The following is a 17,587-nucleotide window of genomic DNA, read 5'->3' on the forward strand; positions in this document are numbered from 1 at the left end:
AGAAATAGCATAGGCAGTTTGCTGTAGGATGTGATTATTCCTTCTCTTCAGCACTTGTGAGGGTGCATCTGAGAGCCTTGAGCCTGCCATTGCAAGAAATGCTGACTAACGGGAGCAGCTTCAGCTGAGGGAAATAAGATGGCTAGTGATCCAAGTGGAGAGGCTGAGGCATGTTTAATGTGGGGAAGGGAGGTCTAAGGATGGACTAATGTACAGTTAGAATTACAGGCAAGATGGGACAGGAATGCTTTTCTCAGGTAGCAAACAAAACAACAAGAAGTAATAGATTCCAACAAGGGAAATCCCAATGAAATATAAAGAATAAGCTGCTCTTGGTGAGTGTGATTAATCAGTGGAGGAGATTTTCCAGAAACCTAGTGGAATCTCCATCCTTGTGATTTTTCAGAATTTGGCTGCCCAAGGCCTTGTGCACGTGGTTTAAACCTGAAGTCCTGCTTTGAATCTGCTGACCTCTGTCAGTGCCTTCCAACTGGAGTTTGTCAGTAATTCTGTGAAGGTAGAGTTGGTTTTTATTGCAGAATATTCAAGAATTGTAGTCCCAAGTCTGGAAAACATTCTAGATCAATACTGTTTTATCTGGGATGCCATTGGAAGTGCTTTGACATAGAGCAGCCTTAGATAAGATAGTTACAGCTTTTTTGAGGCTCCATGAATTGAGATTGCTGCTTCCTAAAGTCTGCTTTCACATGTTTCTCAGAAATGATTTTGATTTGTTTTGGGGTTTTTTTAGGCAGTTGCTGCTCTTCTGCACCTGTTGTAGGTGTAGAATTGGTTTAATATGTAGTCCCATAGGAGTATAATCAGAGTGGGATATAAAAGTGATCCGGTCACAGCACTGATCCAATGCTGGCTGCTGAAATAACAACACATGGCCCATAACTCACTGCTCCCATTCAGCTTTTGGTCTAGCCATGCTTACAGGGTCTGTAATTCAGATACTTGATTACAGTTCTTGGAAAGAAGGTGTAATTTATGTCAGCCTAGTTCATTGTTTCTTTCAATTTCACAGTAAAGTCTTGGATTTCAGAATAATGCATTTTCAGGCTTTTTGCATGATAGGATCTTCCAGTCTGCAGGATGTGATACAGTTGAACGTATCCAAGATGCTTTGAGCTTCTGCGGCAGCTCATCACTGCTGAAACACAAAGAGAAATCCAACAAGAAAGAAAAGTATTATCTTCTAATAGATTTATCTCTTGAATTTGCCACAGAGAAGAGGTGTACAATTAGGGCCAGAGCAAGAAAGAGGGCAGAATTGCAGGGTCTAAGAGCAGAGTGGTGAGAACAGCCAGATACACTGAAGATTTGGGTCTGTTCAGCCTTCTCACCAAGTTTCACCCTGAATCTGCAAGCACTTCATTAGTAAAGGAGCATACAAGGCTGACTGTTGCTGCCACACAGTTAACTTGCATTTCGTAGTCTTCTCATAGGGGAAGATTTGTGTGATAATCTTATCCTCACTGAGAGAGAATAGTGGTTGTGGATTTGTGGCCTTCAGGGAAGCTAAAGGAGCTGGTTCTGTGCTTTCCTGACTAAGGTGACTTCTTTGCCGGCCTTGTGCCACAGGAGGCAGCTGACAGATCTGATAACCTGGGTTCTGGAGCTTCACTGTTTGCATCTGGAACTATGAGTGGCTCAGAGAGATTTCAGACATATATATTCAAAGGAATTTTTTTCCACTTTTTTTCCAAAAGAAAGTAGGCCAGAGTGTTAATTCTGGAATTACTTTGAAGAGTTGAAAGAGAGACAACTTTTAGTTGGCTGAATAGCCAGCTTTCATTTGTAATGAAGCCAGTAGATTTTTGCCTAAATATTTAGAAGTATTATTTGCTTAGGGCCCTTAATGAAGGACCTTAAATATTTTGTTTTGGTAAGACTTCAACTGTTTTGCGTTAGTATTTGTTTTTTATTAAGAAAGAACAAAGGAGAAAAGAGAGATGGGTGTTATCTGTGGAGTCCTTAATCTGAATGAGCACAATTCTGTCTTCAGCAACTAATTTTTTTCTTTTTTTCATGCATATAGATTTTGCCATAAATTATGCTCTTCGTTTGGCAGTCTCAATTATTAGTAAGGTCCTGCTTTTGAGACATTATAATCAGTATCATGACTATCCTGGACCAATTATTTGTGTTACTTGGATATTTTTAGGTGATGTTAATTGTGAGTGAAATCTTCTTTTCTAAATATGAATATAAAAAATAAGGGACTTTTTGCATATAGATCACAGAACTGAGAGTGCTTTCTGAAAGGAGCATCTGGAAAGTAAAGGGAATACTTACAATTACTCTTCAGCTTTGTGGATTTCTTGTGGCTTTTTGTGACACATGCATTCACTGCTTTCCAAGTACCAGAGAAAGTGTAATTTGATCATTGAGCCACGTTTGGTAAATAGCAGTTTTGTGGGGACAGCCTGTTCTGTCCATAGGCGAAAAGGTCCCTGCCAAAATCTAAAAGCTTCCTCTGTTATTTGGTTGTCTGTTATTTTGCTCTAGAGGACTAAAATACAGATGTGTGTTATTTGTGACACGACAGCATCTGTATTTGTATTAGTTGCTGTAGTGCTTGGTTAGTAAGGTTTCAGACTGCACTTTTGATGAAATGTGGCTAAATAGTTGAAAACTTTTGATAGACGATTTTGCAAAACTTTCTCTAACATATCAGTGAAACCTTAAAATCTGATGTGTTGCACACAGCCTGCTGCTGCCTAGCAACTGTTCAAATACTTACTTAACTCTGGTATATATGAAATAGAATTATTTTTGTTCTGTTGTTTGATGCTGTCTTTTACAGCCCAAAGCTACTTCCAGTTTTTCTGTAAATGTTGTATTTTAACACAAGTCTTCTAGGAGGAAGTTGTGTGGTCTCATGGCTGTGCATGGCTGCTAGGAAGGTTTGTTTCTTCCACTTCTAGTTCAGTGCACACTGCTATGATCCATTGCTGATGATCCATTAAATGCTTTGTGATATGGTTTTCATGGAAGTGGGGTCACAAATTCCAGCACCAAGCTTCCAACTACACTTGAGTGTGGTGTCAAAGGAACATTTCGGTGTACAGGTAGCTGTTTGTGCTGTCCAGGAAAGAGCACTGAAGATGGAAGGCAATGAAGTTGTTTTGCTCTTAAATCATAGTTTGTAACTTGTAATAACTTACAGTCTCACTCAAAATGTTATTGCTCAAGCTATCCTTGGTATCATTGCTTTTCTCTAAGCACATAATCTCCCTAAAGCCAGTTTACTGCTCAGGAATTTTTCACTATTCTTTTGAGTTATGTTTTGTATAAACCAGGCATTCTCAAAGTAGTCAGTGAATCACAGTGAACTGCTATATGAATGTGGCTTCAGCAAGCTGAATGGAGCTTTGTTGTGCACATTGTAGACAAGTGCTGACAGAGCCCTTGCTATAAATTTTGCAGAATGTTAATATTCTTCTTAAAGTGCTTTCTTAGCATATGGGAAATCAGAGACTTTGACCCTGTGACCTGGAAAAATTCCTTTTGTTTCAACAAGTTAGAATTGCTGCTATGTTTTAAAATGAGATCAGCAAGGAGACTGCATTGATAAGAGTGTTTGGAAGATGATACAGTTCAGAAATGTAGTGTTTTGCCTACTGCAATACAAGAAAAAGATGATGAATGAGCTGGAGTATGATAACAGAGAAATTGTCTCTTTGGTTGTGTTCCAGTGTGTTAAATTCAGAGTGTGCAGCTCTCTTCCTGGCAGTACTGTGGAGTTCCTGCAGGATGTTAGGCAGGACTGCAGTGAAGTGTATGGGAAAGTACATCAGGCTTAACTGTGATGTTACTAATATTTTTACTCTTAACTTCCTGGTGCTTTATAACATTTTTTCTGCAAAAATAATGCTATTTTATGTATATTTAAAGCCTTTTCTCAGTTAAGTCACCATTAATATAGGCTGCTCTGTAGTAGATATATCAACTGTTGAACAGTACACACTGGTTTTAGATACAAATAAAAAATAATTAATGGAGAACAAGATATATTTAAAGAAGGTACTACTACTCAAGTTTCTGCCATTATATGACTGAACTGGCATTACAGGTACACATTACATGTTACATTACATGTAACAACTGTTAATTTGCCTTTGGTAGAGTCATGCTTTTTTGCCGTCTTTTATTCAGTTACGGCGTTGGTCTGGCTTTTCATTTGTAGAATATGATGAACAGTAGATAACATGGCTACAAGGGCAAAGACCCGGCAGCAATAACAATGTTATTGTTCATGGTAGCATTGTTGTAGCAGGAAGTGAGAATTGAAAATACTTCTGTTATTGTTGTTATTCTAGTATACCTACTGTCTGAAGCTCTGTTTTAATTTGGTAATGAGAATTCCTCAAGCTAGAGGCGTCTCTTGCTGGATGAAATGTTATTGTATCTCATTGGCTGAGTTAGAAACTTAGTAAAATATGTTTCCCTCCATGGCCTGAGGAGGTTTCCACTCGGTGCCATGACAGCTGCATTCAAAAGCATTGCCAGTAGGGATGCCCTTGCTGCAGTAGTAACAACCTTTAGAGCAATAGAATAAATGAAGGATGGAGAGATCTCTTGGCTGGTTGTCTCTATTCAGGGAATTACTAAGAAAACAAGATTAATTTAAGGCTTAGTGCAGAGGTGGTAGTTTCCTCCAAATCAGTTTTCCAGACGTGGATCATTTTTCTCCAGCTCCTGCTTATGGCAAGAGTTAGCCTTATATCCTTTATGTTCTCTTAGATCCTTATAGTTAACCTTTTACTTTTATCCTCAGTAAGAGGATGGACTGAACTGTCAACCTTTAGACAACTTCCAGCCACTCATACTGGTAGCTCAGGTGGGGCTATACTGACACCTTTTGAATTTGTTCCATCTGCTTGTCTAAACCACAATAAAGTTACATACTTAGCTTGTTCAGTCACTTTCCAGAGACATAAAGGGAACAGGGGAAAAAAATAATAAAAATACCATACTTGTCAAATGTAAACATCCTCCAAATAAGAGCATGCATGTTTTGATTTCAATTTTGAACAACTGCAGAGTGTCAAAGGTGCAGCTAGACCTAAACTTGAAATGTGTGCTTTGTTTCTTTTTATAGTCACACAAACATTTGAGAACCAGGTTTCCTTGGAGTACGACTTGCAGATCTTTGCTTCCTGTATCTTTGCTTTCTGATAGTGGACACTGCCCTTGCTGGGCTGTGCTGCAGTGACCAGGTTGTGCCAAAATGAGTCACTGTATAGATGGGACTTGCACAACTAAGAATGTAGAAATATAAGTTAAAAAGTAAAGACTAGAGAAGGGTTCCATGAAATCAGGGAAATAGAAACTTTTCCTTGTAAAGTCAGGAAACAGCCTGTACATTCTGTGTGCCTAAGAAAGAAAGAGAGATGTAAATGTCCTAAGAGTTTTTCCAATAAAGTAATTTTTTCAGTCAAAACAATAAGCAAGATTCACCATAATTTTGAAATTATTTGGGACAAGATTTTTTTGTTTTTCAAAATCTCACTTTTTATACACTAGGTGTGCTATCACAACATTTTAGGCCAATATTATACATGGGCCATTTATTTTCTCTAGGGAAAAATGTAATGCCCATACTGGAAAGTAGGACACATTGTACAATGTGAATAAGACAACAATTGGCATGCCATGTAACTGCTAGGATTTCTGTATTTTTTTCTTAATGTAATTGTATGCATTTAATTTGCTATACAGCCTGAGTCCAGCAACGTCGTGTAATTGTAGGGAAAAAATTCTCAAGGCATTACTTAACTGCATCAAAATCCATTTAATTATCCTTGGTTTGGACACCACTGATGCAGAATGTTTTAGTCTGAAGGGGCTTGTAAGATTAGGAACACCTTTCAGAGGTTCACGTTGCTCAAAGCTCCACCTAACCTGTTCACCGCCAATGAGGGGTACCCACAACTTCCCTGGGCAACCTGTTCCAGTGTCTCAGCACCCTCAACACAAATAATTTCTTCTTTATATCCAATCCAAATATATGCTTTTCTGGTTTAAAATTATTACCTCATCTTCAGAAGTTTTTGGCTGTGGCTATGGGCAGTTATTGAGATACTTTGATTCTGGAATGTTTTCTCTAAAATGCTGTCATGTCCCTTGATCTCTGAATAGCTTCATTTCTGGCTTACAGATGTAGGATAATGGAACTTCTCAGCATTTTTAGGGGTACTTGCTTTATTATCAGGATGAAACACAGAAATAAGTCTTTCAAATACCAATCTAGTCATCAGCAAAACCACTGGAAGACTGAGTTACATAATGCAAGCTCTCAGATTTGAAGTGCTGTTGTTGGCTTCTGTACTGAACTGCTGAAGTTCAGCTGTTTGCCTGAATACAGAGGCTTTTAGAGCTTCCTGCTGTGAACTGAATAACCCAAAACACATATCAGAAACTGAACTACCTGGCGACCTGCTAAAACATGGCACAACGTGTTTATGTTCTCATGTAAATTTTAATGAAATATGGCAATATTTGGAACATACTAAAAGGGCACAAAGTTCACTCAGACTTCCCACTGTTGTGTAAATGTGGACAATAGGATAATTTTGCATTCAACAATTGTAGGTCACTATAAAGGTCACTATAAATGAGAACAAAATCATTATATATCATGCATGTGACTTAACATTTCTTTAGCCTTTTTATTCCTTTCATCATTGAATTGGCAATATATTAATGAAATTGAAGATTTTTTTTTGATGGATAAATCCGAGAGTTATTGCAGTTTCAGACCAGCTGGGTTTGAAGTGTTTCTCTGATACAATCTTCTGAGTCATGGCAAAGGGTGTAGTGTTAACAGCACTCCTACTTAGTTCTGAATTGATGCAATGACACTTCTTGCTGTTCTCTTTAGAATGAAAGCTAAAGTATACACAGCTTCAGTATGAAACTCACCAGTGCTTTTGTACTTCAGTATTTCAATGCACATTTGAGTCTCTTTTTGCTTGGTTAAATGCAATTTCAAGTTATTTCAATCTAAATTTATTTCTCTTATTCATATTCCTGTTTTCAAAAAAGAAATTGTTAATGTATAATTTTGAATAGAACTTTACATGGAGAAATCCAGAGATATTCCTGGTCATGTGATCTTCTAAGAACAAAAAGCATCATGTCCTTCCTATGTGCCCACTTCTATACACTGATGTCCTATTGTGGCTCTTCAGCAGTAATTGTGCATCTCTTACTGAAAGGTTTGATATCTGATGTGTGTGCTGTCATGTTTTGGTTTTAAATTGGGAAATCACTATCAAAAGCTACTGCTAAATATGTAGCTTGCTAGGAGTCGTGATTCTCATTTCGTGAGATGTCTGTTTCATTTATGCAAAGATTTTTAAATGAAATATGAACTTAGCAAGTGTAAGCTGAATCTTCCCTGGGTTCAGTGAAACTATGATGGGACTGATGATTCCAGAGCTCAAATTGACAGCTCAGAAGCAGCCAGTCATGCTGGACTGTGGTTTTCAGTGGTGGAGCCAAAAGTCTGCAAGCTCTGCAGATCCAGGTTTGGTTGGAATGTGGTTTTCGTACTATTGAAAGGGTGATTGGAGCCAAGACGTTTTGAGATGGGCTTCTGTGTATTTAGGCTGCAGGGCAGTCCCCTTTGGGCCAGAGTAAGCTGTTGTAGAGGTTCCTGAAGCTACTCAAAGAACTTGTCGTTCACATACATTTTATTGCTGCTGTTGGCAGTAGGTTACTGTCGAGTTCCTTGAACATCAGTTTGTTTGAGGGCAGTTTGTTCAAGGAAGACTTTGATCTGATTTGGACTCATCAGATGTAAAACCTGAAACTTTACAAACTACTCCAGAGCCAGCTCAACCAGCTTTTAGAATTGCTCTGTATGAAGAGTAGTACAAGTCATGAAAGCAGGGGGATAGCAATAAACAAACACTTTCAAGTGCTCGTTGTCCTGCTTATTACTGTGGTCACAGCCAGCAGGTACATCAGGCTTTGTATCACAAACTTCGTACTTTTCTGAGGTGTGCTGGACTTTGGTGACTATGGCTGACTCTTCTTCACATTGTAGCTTTTACCAAGCTGTCTTCTACTCAGCGAACTAGGATGTAGTAAAATACTGGAAAATGTTTAAGACTTTCACAGCTAATGATGTTTGTGGTACTAGATATGGAGAAGGAGAGGTCTAGGTGGGAAAAAGAGGAATAGGTTATTAGTATGTCGTCTTGTGGTGTGTAATAAGCCTGGTCTTGCACACAGGTACTACATTCATAACTCATTGCAACTGAGAGGGGTAGTCTTGTGTTTGTGAGGAGTTATGTGAAACTTCTGGTGCAATGGAAAAGGAGCAGATGGAAAAGCCAGCAGAGCTATTGGGCATCATCAGAAAGGTACCAAGGACATGAGAAAAGGTGTTGTTCCTGTGCAAAGCCCTGGTAAGCCGTCCCCTTGAGTACCAGGGGCTGCAGTCCCTGTATTTCAGGGAGCATATGTTGATGTTAGAGAAGGTAGTGAGATGATGTTACTTTATTTTTAATCAAGACAACAGCTCTTCCCTTCCAAGGAGGCATTTAGACAACAGACTTAACAGTTTGGAGAAGTGAAGATTATAGGAGGATTTATGAGAGGAGCTTGAAAATTAATGCAGGTGATGAATGCAGAACTGTTACGAAATCCTGCATCTTGCAACTGTGTACCACTCAGGACTTGCAGGACAAGAAGTTTGAATAAAGTCTGAGGAAGATTTTTTTTTTGTTTATTTTGAATTAGTATTTCAAAATGCAAAGAGTAGTAAACTTCTGGAATTCTTTGCCATAGTGTATAGGAGGAGCAGGTAATTTCAGTAGACTAAGAAAAGGAATTTAATGAATACATTGTCAACAGGTCTGTAAAGAGAATTGGCAGGGCACTGCTCTCGAGTTTCCTCAATCACACACGGTTGTACATACAGAGAGAATGAGAGGAATGTGCTCAGAAAAGGCTTAGGCTTACATGTTCTTCCTGGATATTACTTTTTTGTTGCTGCTCTTGCAAACAACACTGAGCTAAAATTACCCTTTTTTGACTCAGTAGGATATTTATGTTCTTACATTAGTGCACATTGGGATCAGGGAATCTATGAGAGATTATAGCATCTAGTTAGATTTAAACTGGTTGTTTAAAATCATTGCTTCATTTTAGGAAGCCTTTGTCTCTTTTTGTCAGTCATCAATCAAAAGTAGATTTTTAAAGGAGATATAGTCAAGTGAATTAAAGAAAAAATGTTTAATCATGTTACTTTGTAGACTGTCATTGTTTTCAGTTACTTTTTCAAGATTTTTTTATGAGGGCTGGTCATATAGGCATGTTTTTCCTGCCTCTTTGTCTGATGGCATTTTTATTGTCTTCAGTTTTTTCTTTTCCTTCAACTCTTAGAACAGTTGCACTGGAAATAGTGCATACTCTTCAAAATAGCCACACCTGCTTTTGACTTGAAAGAGTTCATAGAGGATTATCTTTATGAAGGCTTTACACTGCAGCAACAGTAGAAATTAAGTATGCAGAAGGAAAAAAAATACTTGACAGCTTTCTCATATTGTTAATCTGTGGAGGAAACCTGATACAATGACTGTTGGGGATGTGGAGATTAATACTTGTTACTTGACCTTCCTGTGAATTAATAATGGGGTTTTCATTCATTGGGAAGCCGACAAATGGAAGCAAATGTACACATTTGCATAATGAAAGAGGGAATAAGTCTGTTTAAAGGTAGAGAGTTCTGACTGTCTAGGTAAAACTGACATGAGGAATGTTAGCACTGGAATCCTTATGCAGGCAGAATTTACTGTGGAGTTCATTAATGTAATTTTTAAAAATACCCTGACTAGATGATGCAATGCAATTTTAGCTTTGTGTATTTCATTTCCATATGCCATCCTGCAATTGCCATGAAACAGGTTTTACAAGACCATACAAAACATATGGTTGCTTCTAAGGTGAAGAAAAGGGTTCATAAGGATAGATCTGTGATGTTCTTGGACTTTTAATTCTGAGTTACATCAAGTACTGTATTTAAGGTACACATGTAATTCAGAAGTCTGATTTTTATCTTCACATGTATTTCCAGTATAACTTCATGGGTAGTGATGCAGAGCTTTTAGGGGTCTTGTGAGAACTGTGTGGACAGGAGACCGCATGAGTAGTTCTTCTCTTAAACATTTGTGTGTGCCTTGGAGAAGAAGCGTAGGAAGAATTAAAAATGCCTTCTCAGCTGTCTTAGAGGTGTTTTGCTTTCCTCACCTTTAGTTCATCTCCAGTAAAAATGAATTAAAGCCTTCTTAAAAATTTAAAAGCTTTCAGATCTGGATTTCTGTTGTTAACATACTGTGCAAGGAATGCAGGTCAAATCTCAAACTGCCAACTCCTAACAGTAGCTTAAGGCAAGCTCAAGTGTTGTGATAGATTTTTCTCTAATGAAACCATATTCCTGAGGAAATTTTTACAGTGGCCTGAGAAACCTCATTTTTAACGTGCTTATGTATGAGTTTTGCCAACATATGGCTGAGCTCTGAGAATGCTTTGATAGAATTGACAGAAGAGAATTTACCTGCAGTAAAGGAAGGTGGCTTTTTAATTAATTCTCTTAAGGGAAAGGGAAAAAAATCCAACCCAAATTTAGGTAAAATCCACTAATAGAGTCCCTTAATGTGTGCATTAGCATTACTGAACTAGCAAGAATTAAAAATTCACAGTCAAACAAAACAAACCCCTTTTTCTTTTATTTGCTCAGCGTGAAAAAAAATACAACCCAAACTAATTTCCCTTGAAAAAGTAATTGTGTAACTGCTCATAGTTTCCAAGGAAATACCTGACAGATTAAACCTCTTTAAATGTTTCATGTGTGCACACTTTTGCTGTGGGACCCATTAAAGCATATTGTTATTCCAGCCAGGAGTTTAAAAGACATTATAAAATGTGTTAAATAATTTTTTTTCTGGAAATTACTTTTTGTAATGAATTTGGAGGAAGAAAAAAAAAACCAAGTTGTGCTTCCAGGTAGGAATAGCTTCCAGGTAGGAATTGCTTCCAGGTAGGGTCACTTCAAATAAATTTTCCATAGGAATAGTTGATTTCTTTGAACTGTTCCAGAGTTTGCCATTTTCCTCTGACCTTACTCATCATTAATTATTTGATGGAAGTCTTTCAGTTTGATCCAATTCAGTAATGTGCTTGGGGAAAACTCTTAGTGATGCTTATTTGCAATTCTGATTTTTTTCAATTTTAAGGCCATGCAGTGAAATCAGATTTGTACCCTTCATGTTCTTGTTTAGATTCAGAACAGCGCAGAGTAGAAATCTGGCAAACAATTACGAAGAAGTATCACTGTATAGTAGGTTGAGGATGAGATGGGAAGCTAACTGTGATGGGCTAAATTTATTCATTCTTTATTTAAGAGATGGGTGGTAACGAGTGAAGTTAACATCTGGATTTGATAATACTGTTCTTTAAGCGGAGATACTGGTGAAGAACTGTTGAAGTGATTCAAATTAGCCATGGAAAAGCTGAATAATATATTAGAACAATTAAATTCTACTAGGAGTATTTAATAAACCTGTTTCCATCATCCAGTTCTCACACTTCTTTTTTTAAATATACATTTAAAGCGTTAGTGATGTTAGTGTAAGCTTTAAGATTTGTCCTGTCACTTCTTAATCTCTTTCACAGAAAGAATATGGGACTCTGGGGTAGAATGTTCTTTTTTCTATATATTTTCCCTTAAAAATTATTCTAGATTTTAAGAAAACAAATGTGTGGTTAGGCTGTCTGATATTTGGCTTCATGTAGGCTTTCAGAAAAAGTCTATTAGGGCTAGATAGGGAGAAAAGAATTTCATTGTTTTTTACTGGTGGGTTTTTTGTTTGTTTGTTTGTTTGTTGGGGGTTTTTTTGGTGTTTTTGTTGTTGTTGTTTTTTGTTTTGGTTTTTTGTTTCTTTTTGGTTTTGTATCGTAGTTTCTCAGAGAACCATACAATTTTGGTTTTGTTGTTCTTGGGTTTTTCTTTTTTCCTGCTTGCAAGGTGTCAGTCACATAGTTAAAGTGTGCTGTCCTGCATGTAGCTAGGAACCAATTTCTTTAAGCAAGTTTGGCATTACATGCAGTGGTATCTCTTTAATTTTTCCCCCTCCTCCATTTGCTAGGCACCCATACAGTGAAGGTTTCTAGTCTCATGGTGAACAAGAATGTGCAATTATAAGTAAGGAGGAAAAAGCAAGAATAGGTGTGGAAGTTGGCATGTAGGAGGTTGGAGGGGTAGGTTGCAAGAGAACAATGTAGCATTTATTGTCTGATTTTTTTTCCCCAAGCAGTAGGTATACAAAAACATTGTAAGAGGAGTGTTCAATAAGCTTGCAATGCTTGTTACTGTCAGAGGAATGGAGATCCTGCTTAGAAGGGGTCTTCTGTGGATAGAGATTCCTATATTTATAATGTGATTGCCAGTCTTGTAGACTGGAAAGGAAATTATATTTTTTAAAGGAAGCTGAAAGAAATGCTAGCGATATTAATATCAGCTATACCTTGTCATTCAAGCAATTCAGTGTGAAGAGAAACCCTCAATGGAAAGTGAGCTAAGGTTAGGATTTAGTTGAATTATTGGAGTGAAACATCAGGATTGAGGTCTGGCTGAAAAAAGGACCCAAAGAAGTTTCTTAATATTTGTTGGCTTGGTGCCTGGATAGGTGTTTGGATAAGATAACAGGAAAAAACATAGCTAAATATATGGAGGAAGGTAGAAGGTTTTGCTCACGAAAGCATGGAGTGAGGAGAGGTGAAGGTAACTTTACTTTTTTGGAGCTACCCAATGCACAGTTACATAGTCTGTGTATCTTAGTCCTGATGAAGCAGCCTGAGATAAGTATAGAGGGATTGTGTGGTTTATTTTGGGGTTTTTTGGGGGTTTATGTTTTTTTCAGTCATCTTTATAATTGCTTGTGTGTTTCTGCTGTTGGTTTATCAACCTCTACCAGGTTTACATTGCAACTTGCTGCATCTGATTTCTTGTTATTACAGCAGTCTTTTTATGCAGTGTCTGTAACCTGCACCATTAATGCCACAAGAAAATGTTCTCTTGTTTCTGGACTCACTCTCTTAAGAAATATTTACAGCCAGATTTCTAAAATAAGCTTTTAAATAGATTACTTTTACAGTATTTTAACCAGGTGAGTAAAACACAGATCAGATGTGATCAGATGAAAACCACAGAAAAGTGTGAGCAATTTACTTACTAGATGTAGCTGAACTAACAAGGGAGATATAAAGGCTGCATTGATTTGAGTTTGGAGAAGGTGAAGGGCATGCTGGTTACTGTGGCAGTGTTCTGCATATTTCCAAAAGCTGTTCTCTTGAGCACACAAAGGCTGTCTCCCAAATGGTAGCTGGCCATAAATGGGACTTCAGTCATAATGAGTGCATCATAACTTCAACTGGAATTATTAAATACAGCACTTATGTTAAAATCTGCACAATTACCTTTGATATTTTTTGTGGCATGAACTCTATGTGAAGTTGCAGTAGGAAAAAATTAGTAATGAACAAGAAATGCAGATAACTTTCTGGTCTGTCAGCTTCTTTGTTTAGATTTTGTCAGGTTTAATTATTTCATAAAATGCATTTTGCCAGAATCTACTCTGAAGAACACTTGCTTTATAAGTGTTTTGTGGCAAGTCAGTGTGATACTAAGTTAAGGTTTGTATTGAAGAATTGTCTGTGATACGTTAAACATGTGCCCTGTCAGAAGAAAAGAGACTTGAAAAATTCTGTATTTAGCTAGCACTGGTCAGCACTATAAGAGCCTAGTATTTGGCATCTGAATTATATTTCACATTAAGTTGTCTTTGAATATTTTCATAAACAAGAGAAACAGTTTATTTTGTGCCTCGTACTCATAGTTCTGAGTAGTCTTTGGGAGATGACACGTTGTTTACTTTGGTTTCAATAGTTTTCACAGAATAAAGCTTCAACAGGAGCTCCATCATGATACAATTGCCAGGCCTTTTAAGTTGTCTGGGGATCATGCCAATACTCTTTGAAAAAGAACACAGCTAATTAATTCTTCCGGTTACTTAGTATTTCTGGCATAAATGAGCACTGGGATCTCTGTCTCTCTTCAATTATAAAGTCACAATGAAAGAGTGGTTGTTTTGTTGGGTTTTTTTTTAATAGCTAGAAGCAGTATGTAAAACTGTGAGTAAATGGACATTACTACAAGAATAACTTTATACTATACTGCATTCCAGTATTTAGAAGTTTTCCTTTGTAATTAAACTCTGATACTAAAGATTTTAGGAAAAATTATTTCTCTGAGTCACCAGTGTTGAATTTTCCTTCTTCCAGTAATTAATTTGTTGAATAGGTTTTTCTGATTACTTCTGTAATGCTGTATTGCCGTTATTTTTATGCCAGAGTCTGTGAATGAAGCCAAAATGCTGCTGCCAGCAGTTTCCTTTGCCTCCTGTTGGTACCCTTTTCTTCTACAGTCTAATTACTGGCAGTCTTTGCTATTCACTCTTGCACTGATGCTTTTTATTTTATATATATATATATGCCTTCTTGTCTATGTAACTTTCTAACAATATTCTACGAATATCTCTTAAAAATATTCTGGATGATCCTGAGTTCCATGGCTGACAGCAGTGTTGTGTGTCTGGTTTTTAGGCTTGCATCTGTCAAAGTAACTTTCAGTTCCTTTAAGTTTGCTTATAGAGATGGATCCTGAGTCCTTTTTGTAGTTTCTTGCAACATCAGGAACTGGGAAAAAACCTCTTCATCTTTCATCGTCTTTACTAGAGAGGCCTCAAAAGGCCTCTTCAGTCCTGTCACTTCAGTCTTCCTTAAGGTTAATTTGAGTTTATTAGTAATCTTTTGATATATTTGAGCTCTTTAGTGGGTTTTTCTTCTTGAAGTGATGATTGGAATGAGACCTTCAATTCATATGATACATTTTTCATATGTTCAGTTGTCAGTGAAGCCATATTAATTGTCTACTTTAATTGAAACTAAGGAAAACAAACTTTTTTCTTTTTGTGTTGGAGTATTTTTCTCTGAATTAAGATAATGGGGGCAGAGCCTCTTTAGTTTACTTCCTCCCATATTACAGTCAATACCATATTTTGCTATGTTGACACATGTGATGCACACATGCAAAAATTTATCAGCAAATTTAGTGAAGTGATACTACCTGCTGGCATCTGCTTGGTGCTAAGCCACCAAAACTTAAAAGTACAGTAGGAAAAATAAAAAGAAGCAGTCTTCCAAGTTTTGCATGCTACCAACAAATAACTGAACTTTGCAAGCATTGAATGATGACCTGTAAGTCATTTTATGCCTTGTGAAGATGCAGACAAGTTTTTCTGTAGCACTTTTGAATTTTAAGGTAATTTTTATAATGCTTTGCTTCTTCAGAGTAATTTGGTCATTGTGGTCAATTGTGTGTTTTATCAAGACTTCGGACACTGAAAAATGGGTTAGACTACAAAATACTTTATTGAAATGAAGCACTGGGGTGACAATGTGGAACATTTGTTTTAAATACTAGTTTTTTTAGTTTATTCTCTATGGTTTTTTGAAAAGACTACCTGCATTAGTCTCTTTCCATGGGAAGACATTTTTGCTGTAGCAGCTGTGAAGGTGCTTTTTTGCTGATACAGTTTAAAGGAAGAGTAAACACAAATTTTTAATACTGTACAGGGAACTTGAGATGGAGATCACAGAATTTGCTCTTCTGAAATAACAGCTTTAATGTAGGTTAGAGAAATCAGAAAAAAAATTAAGTGGTCTTAGGAGGATTGAAGGGGGTTAACTATTTAGCAGGAAGTTTTATGCACTGCTCAGTAGAAGAGGGGTGGAATAATGGCATTTGATACTGAACTAGCATAAACCAGTTTTCTTCATTACACAGCACTTCCAGGATGACCAGGGTATCAGACCCAGCCAGCATGGATTTAGGAAGGGTAGATCATCTTTGACCAACCTGGTCTCCTTTTATGACCAGGTGACCCTCCTGGTGGATGCAGGGAAGGCTGTGGATGTGTCTGTTTGGACTTCAGCAAGGCCTTTGTGCTGTCTCCACAGCTGGAACCGCTGGCAGGCCATGGCTGGGACAGGAGCTCTCTGTGCTGGGTCAGGAGCTGGGTGGGCCCAGAGAGCCGTGGGGAACATTGCTGCATCCAGCTGGGGCCAGGCACCAGTGGTGTCCTCAGGGGGCTGTGCTGGGGCCAGCTCTGTTCAATATTTTAATTGATGACATGGATCAGAGTATTGACTCTTTTATCAGTAAATTTGCAGATGGCACTGAGCTGGGAGCGTGAGTTGATCTGTTGGAAGGTGGGAGGGCTCTGCAGAGAGACCTGGAGCAGTTGGATGGATGGGCAGAGTCCAATGGGATGGAGTTTAGTAAGTCCAAGTGCCGAGTCCTGCATTGGCCACAACAACCCCTGCACTGTTACAGGCTGGGGACGGTGTGGCTGGACAGTGCCCAGGCAGAAAGGGACCTGGGGGTGCTGGTGACAGCAGCTGGACAGGAGCCAGCAGTGTGCCCTGGTGGCCAAGAAGGCCAAGGGCATCCTGGCCTGGATCAGGAATGGTGTGGCCAGCAGGAGCAGGGAGTCATTCTTCCCCTGTGCTCAGCACTGGTGAGGCCACACCTCGAGTGCTGTGTCCAGGTCTGGGCCCTCAGTTCAGGAGGGACCTTGGGATGCTTGAGAGCATCCAGAGGAGGCAACGAGGCTGGAGAGGAGCTGGGAACACAAACCCTGTGAGCAACGGCTGAGGGAGCTGGGGGTGTTCAGCCTGGAGAAAAGGAGACTCAGAGGTGACCTTATCACTCTCTACAGCCTCCTGAAAGGTGGCTGTGGTCAGGTGGGGGTGGTCTCTTTCTCCAGGCAGCAGCTGATAGAAGGAGAGGACAGCCAAGAGAAATATAGGCTGGATATTAGGAAAAAGTTTCCCATGGAAAGAGTGATAAAGTACTGGAATGGTCTGCCCAAGGAGGTGGTGGAGTCACCATCCCTGGATGTGTTTAAAGAAAGACTGGATGTGGCACTTGGTGCCATGGTTTAGTTGAGATGTTGGGGCATGGGTTGGACTCAATGATCTTGAAGGTCTCTTCCAGCCTAGGGATTCTGTGATTGATTGATTGATTGATTCTTGGTAATAGAATCTTCTGGTTTTGTGGACTTGTTGTGATCTTATTGGATTTGAAGTTTAATTAGAGAAGTATTGCAGTACAGTTTTCGATAAACTATGTAATTGTTTAGGTGTTAATTTGAACAGTGTTTTTCCTTATAGTTTCTTTGAAGAAGGTGCAAGATCAATATTGTATTGGCACTGTAAACCATTGAAGAAATATCATGAGTGTACTTCTAGTACATAGATTAAGTAATGTTTTCAATTGCTGTACTGCTGCCACAGTGAAAGTGAGTAAGATTCATGGAGATGCTTGAATAAGATTTGCTAATTTAACATGTAAATATACATTGGAGTTGACTACGTCAGGGTTTTTATGAACTGTATGGTCACACTTATTTATAATATTAGTTTATGTAGAGAAGATACTATTCCA

General features: G+C 38.2%; 1 protein-coding gene across 1 annotated transcript in view; it reads left to right on the top strand.

Annotated features, from left to right (window-relative positions):
• Positions 1 to 17,587, top strand: part of TAB2 (TGF-beta activated kinase 1 (MAP3K7) binding protein 2) — a 62,295-nt gene that overhangs the window by 24,050 nt on the left and 20,658 nt on the right. The gene's annotated exons all lie outside the window — the stretch shown is intronic.

The sequence above is a fragment of the Prinia subflava genome, chromosome 2, assembly GCF_021018805.1.
Source record: "Prinia subflava isolate CZ2003 ecotype Zambia chromosome 2, Cam_Psub_1.2, whole genome shotgun sequence".
In the NCBI taxonomy this organism is placed as follows: domain Eukaryota; kingdom Metazoa; phylum Chordata; class Aves; order Passeriformes; family Cisticolidae; genus Prinia; species Prinia subflava.